The sequence below is a fragment of the Columba livia genome, chromosome 14 (assembly GCF_036013475.1).
Source record: "Columba livia isolate bColLiv1 breed racing homer chromosome 14, bColLiv1.pat.W.v2, whole genome shotgun sequence".
Classification (NCBI taxonomy): domain Eukaryota; kingdom Metazoa; phylum Chordata; class Aves; order Columbiformes; family Columbidae; genus Columba; species Columba livia.
In genome coordinates this window covers 17,037,909-17,057,944 of record NC_088615.1, presented here as the reverse complement: position 1 = coordinate 17,057,944, position 20,036 = coordinate 17,037,909, and the positions used below count along the sequence as shown (strand labels likewise).

The following is a 20,036-nucleotide window of genomic DNA, read 5'->3' as shown; positions in this document are numbered from 1 at the left end:
GTCATGGGATGGGCTTGGATGGGATGGAGTGGGGTGGGATGAGATGCAATGTGATGGGATGTGACAGGATTTCATGGGATGGGATGTCATGGCATGCAATGGGATGGGATGTGACAGGACTCCATGGGATGGGATGTCATGGCATGCAATGGGATGGGATGTGACAGGATTCCATGGGATGGGATGGAGTGGGGTGTGATAGGATGGGATGTCATGGCATGCAATGGGATGGGATGGGATGTGACAGGTTGTCATTGGATGGGATTGGATGGGATGGAGTGGGGTGGGGTGGGGCTGTGGCAGGTGGGAGTACCCAGAGGCACAGAGAAAGCCAATCTGCAGTGCTGGGGTCTGCATTGGGGTGGGTCGTTCAGGCATTTCCAATGCTGTTTATGGAAGTGCATCAGTTGTCACAGACAGTTATTCAGCAGGATTTCAACCCAAAACTTCAAGCCAGTCTCAGCTTGAAGGGCAGCAATTTGCTGCCAGGAAGCAGACCTGCCCCCAGCGTTTTGCAGGTGCATGTGAGGGGACAAGCCCCGACACCCCTGGGGATACTGTTGGCAGGTCCTGTGCAGCCCGAGCGGGGAGCGGAGCCTCCCAGCCAAGCGTCAGGTCTGCTCGCAGGGGCTTTGCAGCCAGGGCTTTTCTTCCATCCTTTCTCCGGGTCCATTCAGCATCACTCCCTGCCTCCTCCCCTCTCCCCGTCCCCTCCCACCCTGGCTGCTGGATCCCCAGCAGTCTCTTGACACCTTGGGGGAAGGCTGGGAGGTGTAACCATCGCCAGCAAGAGAGGGAGAGCAGGAGGGAAGGGAGAAGGAAGCCAATAACAGGGAAACCTAGGAAGGTGGTGGAGGGGGAGGGACGGGGCCACTCCTCCGACGGTGGGACTGCAGATTATTTTGCATGGATTGTTGAAGAGAAAAGGGAGCTGCATTTGTGAAAGGACCAAAAAATAAACAGCTCGTTGCATGGGTAAGTGCAAATGTGAGCTCCCCTGCTCTCATTGTCTGACACGCGGTACATTGACCCCCCATCCTATTTTGCTTAGTTATATCGGGTTTGATTTTTATTAGGATTATTTGATGCATCAGCTGTATGCTTCAGTTGCTAGAGATTAGATCTCTCCGGTAGGTGTGTGTGTGTGTGCATGCGCGTGCATGTGGAATGATGCCCATTCTCTGAATACACATTGACACATTTTTACAGCTCTCAGTGTGGTGTCTCGTTTGAGATGTTATAGTACAGCATGCTGTACTCACACAGACACGCAAATGGTGTTTGCTGTTACCGATTTTAAAATCCGCTCATCCACGCAATTATTGAAATACAAGACTGTTTGGCAGCTGAAAATTAAAGGGGGGTTCTTAAATCACAGTCCTCATTGGTAGGGGGCTACTTTTCTTTACCCTGAGCCTGATATGTTCAGTATTATGTTTCATAACAAAGCTACATTTAAAGATCAATTCGGCAGTGGTTATTGCATCCAAATTACATGGTTGTCATGGAGATGGTACAGAGAAGCTGAAGTGATATGACTGCATCTGGACTGGAGTGGGGCTTCACTGCCGAGCGAGATCCTGCCTTGCCTCCTGTGTCTTTTTGTCTGCTCTAGGTTACAATTTCTTTTAATCTTGAACGAAGCAGTACCTTATTAGAGGATTTAGAGGTCCAGCTGCTGTGAAGAGTGTGCATTGCCCCCGTTCAGCGCTGTGCTATTATTATAATTATTATGTTAGCATCTATATCTCCCTGAATTTGTTCTACAAGTCTGGGGAGGAGGAAGGCGTGAGAAGGACAGATAGTTTTCAGAGCACAGCTGGGGCTGGGAGTACTTTCCAAAAACATACCTGCCATGCCCACACCTCCCTGCTGCCTCCCATATTTCAGGGGACAAAAGGGAAAGGATTCGCTGATTTTAGCCGTGTTTATCTTCCATTTTCCTGCCTCAACTTTGAGCATACAAGGAGCCAGTCACCTGCTCATCACTGTATCAGGGGAATGGCTTTTTTTGTTGTTGTTTTTATGTTTGTTTCCTTTGCAACTGGTAATGTGAATGTGTTGGCAGTTGGGAAAGAAAATCCATAATTTATGAGAATGAAATTTTCCTGCCTAAGGCTAGCTAGAATACAAAGAGTATATCTGTGGGAAGGGCATGTTATATGTTACAGATGTGTATTTCTCTAGTGGCTGGGAGTAAATCACACTATTGTGCTCATCTTCATTATTTTGGGTGTTAGGCTGGCTTTAGTCAATATTTAATCTGAGCTCATTGTGTGTTCACACAATAAATGTGCAATTTGGAGCCTAACTTTGCATCTATAAAACGCTTTGGGAATGCATGTGGCATTGTCTCCATAAATGCAATTTCACCCTTTTCTGTAAGACCAAGCCTATTGTGGGGATGTAAATATAGTAAAAGGCACTGGTGGAAGCAAGCCCATCAGAATGGCAGTGTTTCTCTAATTGTATCACTAAACATAAGAGAGAATTAATTACTAGGATAAACAGAGCTTTGTAGCTGTTGGATCAGGGTAATATTTGCATGGAGTTCCAGGCCTGCATTACAGTAGCTAGTATTACAGCTTAAATTCCCCCCATGCCAGTAGATTATGTTTTTAGCCAGGACTGTAGCATATTATCATTATTTTTGTATTAAAAATATACCAAATCCCCATGTCCTTGTCAAATTGTCCATTGCAACCACTCCGAAGTGTGTGATTCAGCTAGGATTTTCTTTAACATGATTTTTCCTATACAAGTCCAAGCAAACAATGCATAAAGTCTGAAAGTGGGCGGCTGAGCCCAGAGGGGAAGTCGGGGAGGTGGCTGTTTCACAAAATGGATGGTCCTCATTTTGTCTCTTCTTTCCCCCTAAAAGTTAGATACAAGTGGTGATAAAGTGGGTGGTTTTCCCTGGAGATCCCCTCGGATCCGTGAGGCTGGAAGTCAAGTATTATCCTCTGAATCAACACTGTGTTTCCTCCTGTCTCAGCACATTATTGCTCTTCAGTCCACCCTAGGACATGCCATATTATTCTCTGGGGAAACTGAGGCTTCACATGGTCAAGTGAGTTTGCCAAGGTGGCAGCAGCAGGGCTGGGCAGGGGACACAGTAGCTCTTCCAGCAAACCTCTCTCTCTCTGACCACCAGGCCAGTTCCACATCCAGATAGTGCAATCCCATTCGTAGGTACAGTGGGAAGGTGGTGGTGATCGGGAGCAGTGCTGGTTCATGGATACTGGGTGGATGGAGTGCGGCTGCTTTTTGCTGAGGCCACTCATTGGAAGAGGTCGAGAAGTTTTACAACAGCTTCTGTGGTGTACAAGATGAGGACACGCTTTTCTGACCCCACCAAGAGGGTAACTGAAATGAGGGTAACTGAAATGAGGATAACTGAAATGAGGGTAACACCCCCTCTGGTGTCCTCCTGTGACCCATCACCTGGCTCTTCACATGAAGTTGAATGCTTAGTACTTGGCAGGAGTTCTCTTTATGGTTGCATCCAGCTCTGAGTGTGAAGCCTTTACAGGTGTCTTGGCTTTCCAGTCTCCCCCTGGTGCTGCTCACAGCTCATCTCCCATGGTGTAATACCCTGTATTGCTCTTCTTGACTCCAACCTATGTCTCCATCCCTTCTCTTCCCTCCATCCCATCATCCAAAACCTTTTTGTCCCCTTCTATGTGTTTTCCCATTGATGAAGGTCCTCCCATGCAGTGTTGCACAAGCTTCAGCAAATGCCAGGATTTGCATGTGCTCTGCTTGTCACAAGGCACAGAGCACTGGGTATATCAATCTAACATGTTAAAGGGACTGAAGTGAGATGTCTTTTTTGAAGTCTGGAGTGTCCTCTCTGTCTGTGGAGTGGCCCCATGTGGTGTGTCAGTGATTCTACCTGAAGCTGGTGCTGGTGCTTATTGCCAGAAGGAAATGGAAAGGCCTGCTCAGCTCAGACATCTGCGTGCGGCCCTGCTGACTTGCACAGGGCGATGGCTGCTCTGCTGGTTGACAATGTCTCTGCTGTGGAAACATCTCCTTGCCAGAGTTGCTGAGGGTGAAAACATCCTCCTCGCCGTTTCAACAGGGAAATGCCTTTCCTAGGGATGTGCTGGGACTGGGTCCATGTGAGGCTCAGTTCACCCAGGCTCTCAATTGTTAGATGGGTCCAAAGGGGTAGTACCTTCCACATATGAGCCTCATGGTGCTTTTCCATGGTGGTTATGGTGCGGGAATTATAAGTGGGAGGGATGGGACTGGTTCTGGCTCCCTCCCTCATTTCCTCGGGAGGTGGCTTGGCAGGCTGGGTTCACCAGTGGAGAGGCACTTGTGCAGCCTGGACAGTAACCACTTCACCCTTCATCCTCACTGCTGTCCCTTTGTCTTCCTGCAGGAGATCCAGGAGATAAGCAGCTGAGATGATCAGGGAGGTCCTTCCCTGCAGTTCGTAATCTGGCTGTCTCGACCCTGGGCAACACCTAGTTTTGCGCAAGTCCCAAGTAGTGACACTAAGTGATTCCTTCTTTGGAGCAAACACTGCTCCTGTCACTGAAGCAGCCCCAGTGCTCCCTCACTTGCACCAGGCAGGGCAACAGATCATAAGGCAGCCTGAGCAGAGACAGTGCAGCCGAGCCTGAGTCCTTGTTCTCCGCATGCTTTTTCTGGGCTTTGGACTTCAGCCTGGTACTGGATGCACAGTTTGTCACCTGCCTCTTCACTACCACTTCTTGTGTGTCCTCCACTCCTACATCTTCCTCCTTCTCATTGCACCACGTTCTTCCTTCATGGTTTTTCAGCTCTGTAGTACATGAGCCAGTCTTATGGGTCTGGCTGATGGCTGTGGAGGTGGCAGGACTGGCAGGTGGCTCAGGCTATCTGCTATAGGGTTGTTTGAAAGAACAGCTGACCCCCACATCCTGGGCAGGAGTTGGGTTCACACTGGGCCCTGGAAAAGGAGGCCACACCTGAAGTTTTCCTCCCAGTGCCACTCTGAGGGGTCCCATGCAAACTGGTAAGGGTGACACCTTTGTGGTACCACGAGCTCAGGAAAGCCTTACATCCTCTCCTCCTATGTCCTTGTCTTCTCTGCAGCATCCTGAATGGCTCTCAATAACGGTAGTGGTGGGATGCCCCGTCATTGCCAGCTGCTGTGGGACAGACACCTCCTCAGGGCTCAGGGAAGGGGGAAGGTTTCCTTTCTAGCAGGATGGGTATGGGATTCATCCCAACATTTTCTGCCTTCCTCTACAGCATATGGCGTGGCTTGGTTCCTAGGATCATCTCCCAGGGTCCCTGCTATGGCAAAGCCCTAGTCCAGTGGTTTTGTGACTCCTGCTCTGAGACACCTTAGTGTTGTGAGGCTCCCAGTGTCTCCTGGAGCTTTAAGCATCCTGAGTATGGCAGGGAGCACGCTGGGGACAGGACCACCCTGTGATCCTCTGCATTGTTTTCTGAACTGAGGGGTTCACACCTGGGTTTGGTGGCTTTTGCAGTCACTTCCCATCCTGTATCTCCCACACGATGCAACCAAGATCCTCATACCTCTGTGGCCTTTCTGTGATTCTGTGGTGGAGAACCAAACATCTCCCTCAAAGGACAAATCCTGCAGGTCTGCATTAGGAGACCTTTTGGGGTCTGCTCTGAGCTTTCCTCATCAGCACCAAGCAGGAAAACTTAACATCATAGACACAGGTGACGGATACACTTATGGTTTACCAACTGTACTGAAAATCCTGGAGGGAACGATGCGAGCTCAGCTGCCTCTCTAGCTCCTCCTCCCCTGTGTGACAGTTACCTCTCTAGTATTGTCTTGATATGAAAACAAACAAATTTGACCCAAATATTTTTTTTTTTAAATCCTTAAAAAATTGTAAGTTTGTAGAGAAATACTGTTATACCAAACTAAATTGAAGGGTCTCAGTTTTTGTATTCTGTATTTGCTTACATGCTCCAAAGTCAAAGCATGAAGCTCAGTGCTTGCAACCTTTTTTTTACACTTTAGGGATTTTTGTTTAAATCCAGCTCTTCAGTGGTTTCAGCACAAATGCATCGCAAATCTAGGTAACACAGAGCTGACATATCATTGCAATTTTTGGACAATGAACAATATTTCCAAAAAATTTCGCATGTTTCTGGGAAAGAACATCACACAGGTGGAGAGAGTTTGGCCACTTCCTAGGAACAAAAGCAACCAGGCTACAGATGCAGCCTGCCCACACAGGACAGGCACAGAGGGGACAGAGGTGGTCTCTGCTGAGAAGGGAATACACAACGCAGGGGGATTGTGCTAAATTAAAAATATATATTTGTCTTTGCTGGTACAACAGAGGCGAGGCAAGAGGAAAGTGAGAAAGCTTTATTTAATTAGATTATGAGGCCCCAAAGGCTTCAGACTCATGAAAAAATTAAATTATTTTTGTAATTGAGGGTGGGGTTTCTGCCAAGCGCTGCTTTGATGGGTATTTAGGTTTTATCTCATATAAGATGCCAGGCAAGGGCAGCTATTCGCGCCACCCTTTGCCAGAGTCCTGATCTTGCTGAAACAGGAGCTGTTGCCTGCGGCTGGGAGTGTTAACCTGCCTTTTGAAGAAAAGGCATCCTTTGTCCTTTCAAACCTTTTGATCCAGGTCTCTTGGTCTTCTCTCACTGTTCAAGCTCTCTCTCTTTCTTCCCTAGATCCCAAGAGGCAGCTTTCTCCCATGCATAGGTGGGGAAACTGAGGCAGCAGATAATCATAGGGTTGTTTTTCCTCACAGAAGTAGAGCAGGGAGCAGAAGCTGGGGAATGACAATCAATGGTAGGACAGTGGGTAATGGGTTCAAACAGGAACACAAGAGGTTCCACTTAAATTTGAGAAGAAACTTCTTCATGGTGAGGGTGGCAGAGCCTGGCCCAGGCTGCCCAGGGGGTTGTGGAGTCTCCTTCTGTGCAGACATTCCAACCCGCCTGGACACCTTCCTGTGTAACCTCATCTGGGTGTTCCTGCTCCATGGGGGGATTGCACTGGATGAGCTTTCCAGGGCCCTTCCAACCTCTGGAATTCTGGGATTATGTGAGTATTTTGATGGGTACTTCCTAGACGCCGGTGGGATGGGTGTGTGTGGCACTGCTGGTCCATGGCCTTGTTATTGGCTGGCTGTGGCCTTTGGTGGCCAGACACATGGAGGGACAGCCTGGGCTGGCTCTGTGTGCCCTCAGCCTGGCCCAGCTCTGCTGGCTGTCTTCACCCTGGGCAGCCACCACCAGGCAGCAAACTGGTCACAGATATGGCAGTAGAAACAGGGTGTCCCTGGCCCACATCTGGCCTGATGCCCTGAGTTGGATTGGGGCGTGAGGGCTACTGGAATCCTGAGCTGGGCTGGGCTGAGCTGAGCTGAACTGGGCTGCACTGAGCTGAGCTGAGCTGGAGTGGGCTGGGCTGGGCTGTGCTGTGCTGAGCTGAGCTGGACTGAGCTGGGCTGGGCTGCACTGAGCTGAGCTGAGATGAGCTGGGCTGAGGTGGGGTGGGTTTAGGGTCCCAAGCCTGAAGGCTGGACCCCACTGGCCTGCGATGTCCTTAGCCCTCCAGCCCCACCTGCTCAGTGCAGCCCTGAACCTGGGCTGAGGTGTGTGATGGTGGAGCTGGGGGCAGTGGGGCTCATGTCGCCTGCAGAAGAAGTGTTCTTATTGAGAGACTCTTTCCTCAGCCCGCTGTGTCACGGTGACCTGTCACTCTGCTCCTTCCCACCCCGAGAAATGAAGCCTCCTCTGTCCCAGAACGGCTGCTTCTGATCATCTCATTAAACCTGCAGGCTTGTCACCTCCCAGTGCCCACGGCTGAGGAGCCCAGCACTAGTTGGGGCATGTGGCCGCTCTCATCTGGGGCATCTCGACCCCAGCAGTGGAGGAGAGGAGAGCTCACAAATGTCTTTCAAAACAAACAAACATCCTGCCTGCCTGTCAGTCCAGGCCTGAGTTTTAGCCTCTATCTAATTAGAAATGAAATGGTTTGGAAAGGATTAATACAGGTAATAAGTGGTTTCAACATGCAGCTCATCCCATGTTACAGGCAATATCTCTGATGTGCTCAGAAGCCCTTGTCTGCAAGGTGCTGAAAGACTCTGCTAATCATTTATTAACCCTTTATAAACTATTTACAAATGTGGTTTATAATAGAGCATGACCTTTTCTTTGGCACCTCTCCTCCCCTTCCTTGGCGTGGCCCGTGCTTTTGGCTGCTCCTCATTGGGCTGCCGCCTTTCACAACTTCGAGCTCTGGTATTCTCCAACCTTCCTCTGCAGGTTTTTCACATTTGCATGCAAAAAGAGGGAGAACTGGGTGTTCAGATTTCCCATTTGTGCCCGATATGAGAACTGATAATTTCAAGAGGAGGTGACTCTGCATTGCCCGGTGGGGGTGTTTGACCAGAGCTCACTGGGGACCCAGATGAAGTGCAGGAGACTTGGATGTGCAGCATCACAGCAAAATCACAGCATGACAGCAACACCTAAAATGCAGATGAGTTACTATTACTGCCATCAGTCCAAGAGAGAAGGAAATTGGACACAAAATTATAGCAGCCTCTGGTAGATGCAGGGAATGATCCTGTAGCAGAAATCTGTGCTTTAATGACCTAGATGTTTCTTGTAAGCACAAGCAGAATGGTAGGGAATCTACTGGTCTCCAGATGACAGCAAACTGTAAGGAGTGCACCTTGGTGACACTGTCCATTTAGTTTTACATGCTATAAAAATCAGACATTGCCTGACTCAGACATACAACGTGCAGCTTGCACAGTTGTCTCAGGCTGCATGCTCCCATAGCAAGCCTAAGTGCCACTCCGCTCGTGTCACCGTGCCATGGGGTCATCTGATGGATCGGGCTGAATGGCATTCATTGCCTGAACTTTTCTTTCATGTTTACAACACACTTATTTCTGGCAGGTCTCTCTGTGCATCAGTGAAGGCTCAGTCCTGGGTGTAATTCATCAGTTCCTCAAATCATTGTCTGATGCCTGAATGTAATGAGGTCTAAGGAGCAGGAAAAAAACCCTGAGAACTCTGTGCTTTAAAGAAAGCCCTCTAAGAGGCAAAATGACTTACTGCAGTCTGGTATAGAAACTCTCCTGTAGCCTTGTCACGAGTTTTAGCACAGGGTGTCTTGCACGCTGGGAGATGAGGGGAGCCTCTGGATCCAAGAGCTGGGATTGTTAAAGCAGTGCACTGCCCTGACGCAATTATATCAACCTAATGGTGCTTTTTGCTCTTATAATTCCCTTGTGGAGAAGAAATGACCTTGTCTCTATAGAGCACCTTTACATTAATGTAGGAGCATGCCTGTTAGTGCTATAGTCCATCAGGAAAATCACATTCCTGTTGGCATGGTTATCCAGCACATCCATTAAGGGCAGATCAAACCTTTGCACAGGAGTTATTTTCTGGGAAACACACTAATTTTTCAAAGCAACTCAGCCTCAACATTTCATGCTGCTCAAGGCGTCCATACTTTGGGAAGCCAGTTTTAGAATTTTAGAATCCTTTAGGTTGGAAAAGACTTTTAACATCATGAAGTCCGACTGTTTCAGTCGTATCGGGCAGTGATGTTCCTGGGGGCTGTCGCTCATGTCAGCAGCCTTTCCAAAATGGAGAGACTCACTCAGAAAATCTTACCAATTCTTTCTGAAGCACCTGTTCCTTTTAAATGAAAGCACAGCAATGCAAACTGGATCTGCTTTGAACTGGCTATGGGAAGGAAAAAGAAGGCTTGCAGGTTACAGGAAAGTTTGTTCCTGACTCATTATCTGTGCTGCAAGAGCAGAATCATGTCTGCAGAGAGACGTTTGGAGAAAAGGAGGGTTTGGCAGCCTTAGTGTGGTCAGTGGTGATGGGCAGGAGGCTTGCTTTCTAAAAGTAGGTATCTGCAATACAAACATCCACAGCTGGAATTGCTGTCCCAGGCTGTGGAGGGCTGGCCAGCGAACACCAGAGTGCAGTTTTCTCATTGAAACACAGACTTTAATACAGCTCAGATGCCGCCTTTGTGCTGGCTCTGGAGGGGCCTGGGGGCTGAGCTCAGCTGGAGATGTCTGCATTCGAGCGAGATGAATCCCACTCAAAGTGCTTTACCATGTGTCCAAGCAAGTTCTGGTACAGTCAAGTTCTGACTCGCATCTCCTCTTGCCGTATTAAAGATAATAACAGCACATCCTAACAGAATAATGAAATCCTGCAAGTGTTTTGTTGGTTGGTTGTTTTTTGGGGTTGTTTTGTTTGTTTGTTTGGTTTGGGGTTTTTTTTGTTGTTTTGTTTTTGTGGGGGGTTTTTTGTTTGTTTCTTTGAGGATTTTTGTTTGATTTGGTTGGTTGTTGTGGTTTTGTTGGTTTGGTTTGGTTCGTTGGGTTTTTTGTGTGTGTGATGGACCAACCCAAAATGTAGGTGGGCCCCAGATCTTTCTAGAGTGAAGGATCCTGGGAGAAAGGAGGGAGGGTGTTCATTCCACTTGCAGAACATACACCTTTGCCAGCTGACAGAATGAGCATGACTGCAACATGGAAGAATGATGTGTCAGTGCATCACACCTCCTTGGTGCTCTACAACCAATGGACAGTTTTAAGAAGTTCAGTGATCATCTATTTTACTTTGGAAAAGGAGTATTTACTTTAACCACACTGCCTTTGTAAGAATGTTTCCTGCAATTTTGAAAGGGAATTTTTGGTCTGAACTGAAAACAGCGGGCTGCATAGCTAGTGAGCGTATCTGTAGAGTATTCACTAGGAAAAAGGCTGGTGTTCACTCCCGGTCTGAGATGAAATGATTTTCCTATAGCCTGTAGAAGGTGTCCAGGCGGGTTGGAATGTCTGCAGAGAAGGAGACTCCACAACCTCCCTGGGCAGCCTGGGCCAGGCTCTGCCACCCTCACCAGGAAGAAGTTTCTTCTCAAATTTAAGTGGAACCTTTTGTGTTCCAGTTTGTACCCATTGCCCCTTGTCCTGTCACTGGTTGTCACCAGAAGAGCCTGGCTCCATCCTCCTGACACTCACCCTTTCCATATTGATCCCCATGAATGAGTCACCCCTCTTGTCCAGCTCCAGAGCCCCAGCTCCCTCAGCCTTTCCTCACACGGGAGATGCTCCACTCCCTTCAGCATCTTGGTGGCTGCGCTGGACTCTCTCCAGCAGTTCCCTGTCCTGCTGGAACTGAGGGGCCACAACTGGACACAATATTCCAGGTGTGGTCTCCCCAGGGCAGAGTAGAGGGGCAGGAGAACCTCTCTGACCTACTGACCACCCCCTTCTAACCCACCCCAGGTACCATTGGCTTCCTGGCCACAAGGGCCCAGTGCCGGCTCATGGTCACCCTGCTGTCCCCAGGACCCCCAGGTCCCTTTCCCCTACGCTGCTCTCTAATAGGTCATTCCCCAACTTATACTGGAACCTGGGGTTGTTCCTACCCAGATTCAAGACTCTACACTTGCCCTTGTTCTGTTTCATTACATTTTTCCCCGCCCAACTCTCCAGCCTGTCCAGGTCTCTGATGGCAGCACAGCTTCCAGTGTCAGCCACTCCTCCCAGCTTGGTGTCACCAGCAAACTTGCTGACAGTCACTCTATTTCCTCATCCAAGTCATTGATGAATATATTGAATAATACTGGCCCCAGCACTGCCCCCTGAGGCACTGCACTATATAAAGGCCTTGACTGGACTCTGCCCCATTGACCACGACTCTCTGACTTCTCTCCTTCAGCCAGTTCACAGTCCACCTCACTACCTGATCATCCAGACCATGTGTTCCTGGGGAACGCATAAGCTCACTGTCTCTACGCTTTGGCCTAATTTTTTGTGGAAGATTAAGCAACTCCTCCCAACTCGCCAGGTGGTGACGGTGCAGTCCAGGCTTTCACCCCTACAAGCCTGAGACTGTGACTCTCCCCTGTGAAAAAAAGAGCCAGGTTTGCAAGTTGTCAGTACAAGGAAAGGAATAAATGAAAAATACCAAGTATATTGTTTTATTTTCCCCCTTTGAGTAACTGCAAAAGAGTGCAAAGAAAGCTGTTAAGTATTTTAAAACTGAGCTTTATTGTTTTCTATAAGTGAAAAACTGCCATTGATTCCCCAAGATGGAGTTTTGCAAGAGTCATTTGGTTCTGAATGTGTACTAATTGCTCTGGGGACTCTAATAAAAATTCAAAATAAGAAGCTGTACAATTTGGCTTTAGGAAAAAGTATATTACATGCACAGTGACTTCTGATTACCCAAAGGCTCTTTTTTTAGCATGTAGCTGGTTTATTTTAGTCTGTGGGATATATTTTATCCATGGCCTCTTTTCTACAAGTGAAGGATATAGGACCTGCAGTTTTAACTGTCAGTGATGGACAGAAACCACTGGGACAGTATATTGCCCATGAGCAATGTCCCCATCTCCAGGCAGTGATGGAGTAATAGAAGTAATAGAGAAAAATCCAGAGAAAGGTAGTCAAAATATTCAAGGGACTGGAGAAGCTGTCTTACAAGAACAGGCTAAGAAGGCAGGAACTACAATCTGGAGAGGAGAGGCTCTATGATTCAAACTCACATAAAAACAAGCCTCCAGCCCATAGGAGAAATAGATGAGGGTTTTCACAATGAGAATGATAAAAGGTCTTTATTTTCAGTGATGTTGAAAGGGCAGAGGTCACAGCAGAGACATAAGAGGGAGGAGAAATACTTCAAATGAAGAGCCATGGCTATGATCTCTCCTTGTCTCCAAGGGTTTGCCTCCTCAAAGAAACCTTGCTGTGCCCATGCACGCACTCTCTGCCCAGGGTAATGTGTTGCACTTGCATTTTGTAAATTCATAGGTGAATTGGATCATGAAAGCTCATCTGTTCCTTTTCACCAGCCACATTATGGATGGGATCAACAAATATAAATCAAATCACCATGCGATGCATTTCACTGCTGCTCAATGGGGATGAGAACTCGGAGCACATGGTCTGTCACAGCAGAGGATGTTACTGTAGGTGCTTTAGCCCAAGGATCCCAAGGGCCCTCTCCAGTAAGAGTGACCAAGGGAATTTTTGAGCTCTTATAAAACCCAAGCCAAATGCACAGAAAGCAGGTTGGCTTATTAGCGTTTTCCTCTCTAAGAAAAGCAGAAGGCAATTGTAGCAGGCTGGCTGTGAGGAAGATGAGGATGAGATCCAGCTGTAGCTGCGTATGTTGGTGATGGCACAGTTTGAAACAAGGAAAAGGGCCAAGCAGGAAACATCTGCCTGTCACATCTCTCTGAATTCTTCCCACCACGAAGGCTGCTGCCTAAAACTGCTTTTCACTCTCGCAAAAAGAGGATGGAAGGTGTTTTTCAAAAACCAACATCTTGAGAAAGTTGTGGCCACTTTGCAGTCACCTGGAATGGGGTCCTGGGGCACAGAGGGTGCTGCAGAGATCTGCACTTTGCCATGGTCAGCAAACAAGCTGTGAGAGGGGTGTCTCCTGGCCCAAGGATGAAAATAACTTAGAAAGAGCAGGATTAAGGGTTCCTGACCTAGTTGTTTGACTGTGTGGGACTAGGGATTGCTAAGAGGATGGAGATCCTGAGATGCTCCTGGTTGGGTATCTCTTAGGCCGTATTCACATTGTCCTGAGTGAATCCCATCCTGTGGGGTTTTCTCAGGTTGGAGGAGCTGTCCCACAGCCTCTGCCTGCAGCACCACGAGGCAGAGCTGGGCCTGGGCTGGAATAACCCCAGGCAGTGGTATGGGCCGAGGACTGACTGTGGTATGCGACGAAGGTCAAGTGCATATGGGTCAGCAATGTGCCCTTGTGGCCAAGAAGGCCAATGGCACCTGGGGTGCCTGAGGAAGAGTGTGAGCAGCAGGTCAGGGAGGTTGTTCCTCCCCCTCTGCTCTGCCCTGGTGAGGCCACATCTGCAGTTCTGTGTCCAGTTCTGGGCTCCCCACTTTGATAAGGACAAGGAATTACTAGATGGAGTCCAGCAGCAGGCTATGAAAATGCTGAGGGGTCTGGAGCATCTTTCTTACGTGGTGAGACTGGGAGAGCTGGGGCTGTTCAGCTGGAGAAGAGAAGCTGAGGGGGATCTTATCAATGCTGATAAATATCTCCAGGGTGGGTGTCAGAGGATGGACCAGACTCTGTTCAGTGGTGCCCAATGACAGGGCAAGGAGCAACAGGCACAGACTGAAACACAGGAGGTTCCATCTGAACATGAGGAGAAACTTTTTTACTATGAGGTGCCAGAGCCTGGCCCAGGCTGCCCAGAGCAGGTGTGGAGTCTCCTTCTCTGAGACATTCAAACCCCCCGGATGTAACCCCATGTGATCTGCTCTGGTCACCCTGCGTTAGCAGGTGGGTTGGACTGCATGATCTCCAGAGGTCCCTGCCAAGCCCAACTGTTCTGTGTTTCTGTGATACGGGGCTGTGTTAGCAAGGGTGCAGCCAGCAGCTTGCGCAAGGAAGTCTTCCCCTCTGTCCAGGGCTTGCGAGACAATAGCTGGACACCATGTCTGGTGTTGGACCTCCAAGTACCAGAAAGAAATACATGAATTGAAGCTGTTCATGGGCAAACATGTGCTTCTAGGTGTCAGCGTGGCTTCACAAGGCCAAGGGGCTGGTGGCACTTGAGTGCCAACATGGACATCTTCTGTCTTTCCCTTCATGACAGCTGCCTCCTCTATGCACCAGGAGAAAATGTGGACCAAGTTGCTGCTGTGCCCTCCGCACCTGCTTTAAGCACAGTCGCAAGAACTGGCTCATCCGTGTTACCACCAGGACCTAGGCAAGGGCTACAACTACCCTTTTTGGCACTGCCACCACAGTGGCAGAGCACAGTGATGTTCTGGGCAAGGTCACCTTCTGTAATTTCACTGAAAGACGCAGAAGGATCAGATCTGCTCTGCCCTGCATTTTGCAAACTTACAGGCTGCACACAAGTGCGTGTGAGGCCCCAGCACCCTCCTTCTCCTGGGGTCTGCACCCCATCATATCACAGCGCAGGGCAGCCTGCCTTGCAAATCTTTCCCCTTCATGATGTCCCTCCCTCTCTTTCTAATCTTGACTCTGAGGTTGTCAGATGAGTGCAGGATCTGCTCACTTTCTCCTTCACCTCCAGCACCGCAGGAGCCACATCAGAGTGTGTCCTTCTCCTCCATGTCATCCCTGTGCCTCCTGCTCACCCCTGAACATCCTTGCAGTGCCCCAGACAGGGCTCTCATGAAGGAACTGCTGCCCCATCTCCGTCAAACCCAAGGGGCTGGGTTGCAGAGCAGTGGGGCAAAGCAGGGCTGCAGCACAAAGCAGCCCAGCTTGGCGTGAGCTTGAGGAAAAGCTCATGCTTGACGAAGCAGCAGGATTCTTCTGCAAGCCTTCCTGTGTCACAGCAGCCAAGTGGTTACACAAAACAGAAGTGGGAGCCTTTCCAGTTCCTAACTCAGGGAAGAAAATTAAAAATAAATAATTTCCCACCAGCCATTCAGCTTCAACAAAAGCTGGGAGACTTCCAGAGCCAGTCCCTGAAAGAGCTGCTGTGTGGTTTCCAACCCCTCGCACAATCAGGGCAAACTTTGCTGCATCTCTGCCCAGCCTCATTGGGACTGGTGCTTTCCTGCAGGGGATGCCAGCTGGGCTTCACTGGCCCCACTGCAAAACCAGCCACCGTGCTAAAGTAAATGACAGGGCATTTCTGCTCTCCTTCCCCCCCTAACCAGCCCTGACCCATCTTTTTGTGGTCCATGGGCTGTGTAGGGGCAGAGTGGGGCTGGAGCAGGGAACTGGTGGCTGTAATGCATTGCTGTCCTGTGGCACTGGGCACAGGGCGGTGGTCAGCCGGTGTTGTCAGGATTCTGATAAATGAAGCCAACGGCAGTTGGCTTGCTTGGGTCTGGTGTGCAGGAAAGGGCAGCATCAGAGGGCCACAGGGGATGGGATCCTCAGTCACTTCTCCCTCTCTCCCATCTTATGGTGGAAGCACCAAGCAGCAGAACTGGGGAGGAGGTAGAAAGGCCATGGGTAGCACTGAATCAGGGATGCCTTTGCTTCCCTTAGCCTTTCCTACAGCAGTAATATCCTCTTTCCAGAGTGAATCCATGTTCTTCTGCCCATGTGGAAATGACACAGCTGGTCCAAATCATGGAACTGCAACTTAACAACTGTCTACATCTTAGCAGGGCCACAGTAGCCATCAGTGTGAACAGTCCTGTCCGGGACATATGCCAGGTCATTCCCTTTTCGTGCCAGACCTGTTTTATTTTTTTTCCTGTCTACTAACCCATGTTACATTTGCTGGACGCTGGGAGCAGTGCATGTGGATGGGTCCCTACCCTACCCACAGGACCTGGGGAAGCAGCAGTCACTTGAGAGGGTGCCTGAGCCTGCAGAAAGGACAGGACTTATGGCCATGTGAAAATCCACTGCTGAGAACCCAGATATCACCTTCCAGCACTCTACCTGTGCTGGAGAGTGCTTTGCAAAGCAGAAGGGAAAATAAACAAGCAGGGACATGGGGAATATTAGCCTGTGGTCCAACTCAGCCTCCTGTCTGCCAGGCTGTACTGCTCTGGGGAAACAGAAAGGAGCCCCAGAGGGGGACCTCTGAATACTATCCCCCCCACCCCTCCTCCTAATGCCACAATGTGTCCTGTCCCAATGGCCTGGTTGAAGCTGTGGCTGCTTTTGGCCAGATGCTGAGCTGGACTTTGGTGCTTTCTCAGAGCTAACAGAAGGGCATTAAAAATCCATCAGTGGACTCAGTCCAGCATTGGCAACCTTCCAGCTATTTGCTGGAGGCAGATGTGGCAGTTGCAACCAGCTGCTCCACCCTCAGTTGTCTTCCTTTGAGTCCAAGTTGTGGCATCACAACCTGTGTCCTCTTCCCTTTGCCCATGTACCGACCCCACACAGCTGGGGAAGGTAGGAGCTCACACATGAGCCCTACCACATACAGATGTCTCATGGGGTTGTAGAGTGGGAGACACCCTCTGCAGCTAATGTGGGACACACTGCCCAGGCTGCATGGTTGAGTGTGGCAGGAGTCAGCTGCACGACTTCAGTCCAAGGCATCATGATGGGCAGTTGAGAACAGAGCCATGGCTCATTACAACCCAACCTGTCTGTTCCTCTGGAGCTTCTGGGAAGCTTCAGCCACCCATAACCTGGGTGTGCTTCAAGTGACTGTCACCACAAGCATGAATCGGTGACTTGTTGGATAATTTATCATGGGCAATCAGCTTGCCTGCAGACTTTGGGTGCACGTGACAGCCTCTATACATGTGTGTGCAATGGATGATAGATCCACCCAGGAGACATACAAATCTCAGAGGGGTTAAGAGGCTGTAAGAGGCCTGGATCTCTCCTCCTGGCTCTGCTCAGAGCGGTACACTGGAAGCTGGGAGCTGATGGTCTCACTGGCTCAGTGATTCATACTCCCAGGGTGTCCAGCTCCCAGCGCCTCTTCTCCATCGAGAACCCAGGCCAAGGAACAGCATGCCTAAGGATTTAACTGTTGACTTCTCAACCCTTTTTCCAGACCATGAATGTCCCAGTTAGACTTCACAGAGGGTAAAACAGAGTAGGCATAATGCAGTAGTTTATATGAAGCAAATGTTAATATTTTTTTATATTAATAATGTAAGTTGGTTAAAGTTAGGAGAGACGGATGGGACATCACACTTTCTAAGGTTTGCCAACATTTCTTATGTAAGCCTGTCTCCTAACTGCATTTAGCTTCCTGTTTTCTGATTGCATGTAGCTGTGTCAAGCTGTAGCTATTGGACTGGAATTTGGCTTGGGTCGTGTCTGGTTCCTACTTGAGTTTTTGTATGAATGACAGGGAGATGGGGAATTTCAGCCCAAATCCTTTGGCTGGTTTTAAAAAATGTGAACTCAAAAAAGCCACATTATTCATCTTATGTTAAGAAAAAGGCCAGCGAAGCTGTGCTGGAAAGGTTCCTCCAAAGAGCTGAGTATTGCCTCTGTGTCGCGTATCTGTATTATGCCTTGACTATGGGAAAGTCAAAATTTTGCCCATGTTAGGATTTCAGCATTATTCAAGATTACAGTATGGTCATGCCCAGAAGAATCTTGGTAGTTCTGCAGGTAAATTCCTTGAAGATGCTGCACTGGCTTGGTGCTGCTGCCAGTGCATGGGAAGACCAAGTGCCTGGGACTGATTTTCTGTCCTGGATTTGATAGGACAGAGATTTACAGGTCTTTCCTCTTCATTTGGGATGGGAGAAGAACAGGCAAGAGGAGACTTGGGCCACGTGTGTGAACCTGAGGACTGTCCCTGGGGCTTGTTTTGACCTTCCCTGAGAGGGATTAGGTCCAGTAGGTGGGATACTGATGTGCTGATGTCCCAGGAGTTCTGGCCTGGCCTTTCTCTTGTCAGGAAGAAGGACGAAGGCCCTCAAGCCTAAGTCCAAGAGAAGTTGTAAGCAGATCCCTCCAGAGGGACTTGACACAGATATCTGCTGCCAAGCTCCTCCATGGGCTCTGTCTAGCCATTGGAAAGCAGGTGGCACATCTAGAGCCTGATCCATCCAGCCTGAGGTAGACCTCTAACGGTACACAGGTGATTCTGCCTTGTCTGCCTGTCTCCATCAACTCTATAGCAAGCCTGGCCTCCTAGCTCAGGCAGTTGCCTGTAGATGACACACCATCTGTGATGACCAGACATACTTCTCCAGCCTGGCCTCACCTCACGGAGAGGCATATATATCCCCTTGCCATTCTGCGTTGTACGATGTGCTCTGCAAAGGAATTATCACTGCATCAATGATTTTGATAGTTCAGATTTGCTTACAGTTAGCTCAAAGACCTCTAACCTGGCTCTTGCTTTGTTGATAGGACTGGGGAGGATCCATCAGTAACACAGATGTCTTCCTCTGTGGATCTGATAGATGAAATTTGACATTCAGTGGGCTTATTGTCAAGTTTCTCCTGAGTCCTGCAACCACGTAGACCCTTCGCTCTGCTTTAGTTGGTCAGGGGGCATTTCATAAAGAAAAAATTCAGAAGCCCTTTCCAAGGATTACTCCTGCACTTGGCTGTTGCACTGCCATGGCTCAAAACCAGGGAGGACCATAGTCTGCAGAGGAAAGACCCCTTGCAGCGCTCTGCAAAGAACAGTCCATGGGGTGGGTTTGGGGAACAACCTGATATGGAGCAGCAGCAGGGTGGCAGGAGATCAGTGAGCTTCACCTCTGCAGCCTGGGTCTCACGTTCTCTGGTCCCTTGTTACAGGCAGGGATCGTGCACATGTCGGAAGTGCCTGACTGCGCCTAGTGCAATAGGTGCGGGGATGCTGCTCGCTCCGTGACAGCAGGGGATGCACGCTGCACATGGAAAAAGGTAAAACTGTCAGCGTTGCCTTGAGGAGGGACCTGGCCAATCTCACAACTGTGGCATGTGCAGACTTTGAGGAGCACTTCTCCCCAGACCTATCCTGTGTGGGGCTGGGAGCTCCCCAGTGCACTACATGTCCCAGCTGTGGGAAGCAGGACACAAAGAGTGGGCCAGATCCTGGGTCCAGGATTGTCTGGGATGTGGGACTGGAGCAAAGTCAGATGTGGATTTGGGTTCTCCTTGAGAACTGTCCTACTCAGCCAGCTCCTCAGCTTGTACCTGTGTAGGTCTGCCCAGACCCAGGCCATACCCAGGTGTTTGGTGTTGAATTCCAGCTCTCTCTTGCTCCTTGCCCAAATGCAGAGGGATCAGCAGCAGGGAAGAGGCCACCAACATCTCCACATGGCAAGGTGTTGTAAGAGCAGAGCCAGCTGCAACCCAGCACCTCTTATTACCAAGAACCAGTAGAGCCCTGCACTGACCAAGCAATTAGTGATTTTACTACTAATGAGAGCTGCAGTTCAGCAAGTCAGAGCCCCCAGAGCCCATTGCTGACACTCATGGCTTCTCAGAGGTGATGTATAATCCCTGGATTACAGAGAGGGAAGCTGAGACAGGGAGTTTAAACAATCAGCTTGATATGTGAGTTAGGAACAGAATTAGGGGGAGAATGCATCTGCCTGCTGGAATGATTAACCATGCTTGCTGTACAGGTGAATATAGAT

The 20,036-nt window shown here is 49.3% G+C and overlaps 1 protein-coding gene across 6 annotated transcripts in view; it reads left to right on the top strand.

Moving 5' to 3' along the window:
* PSD2 (pleckstrin and Sec7 domain containing 2) overlaps window positions 1–20,036 on the top strand; it is an 80,529-nt gene that overhangs the window by 17,172 nt on the left and 43,321 nt on the right. For 2 of the 6 annotated variants that reach the window (XM_065030170.1, XM_065030171.1), the window contains one exon: window positions 19,210–19,317. The exons of 1 other annotated variant lie outside the window; for it this stretch is intronic. The gene's annotated coding sequence lies outside the window, so the exon portion shown is untranslated. Of the gene's footprint in view, window positions 1–752; window positions 976–19,209; window positions 19,318–20,036 lie in introns of those variants that run through there. 3 more of the 6 variants (XM_065030175.1, XM_065030174.1, XM_065030172.1) reach the window with 3 other exon arrangements.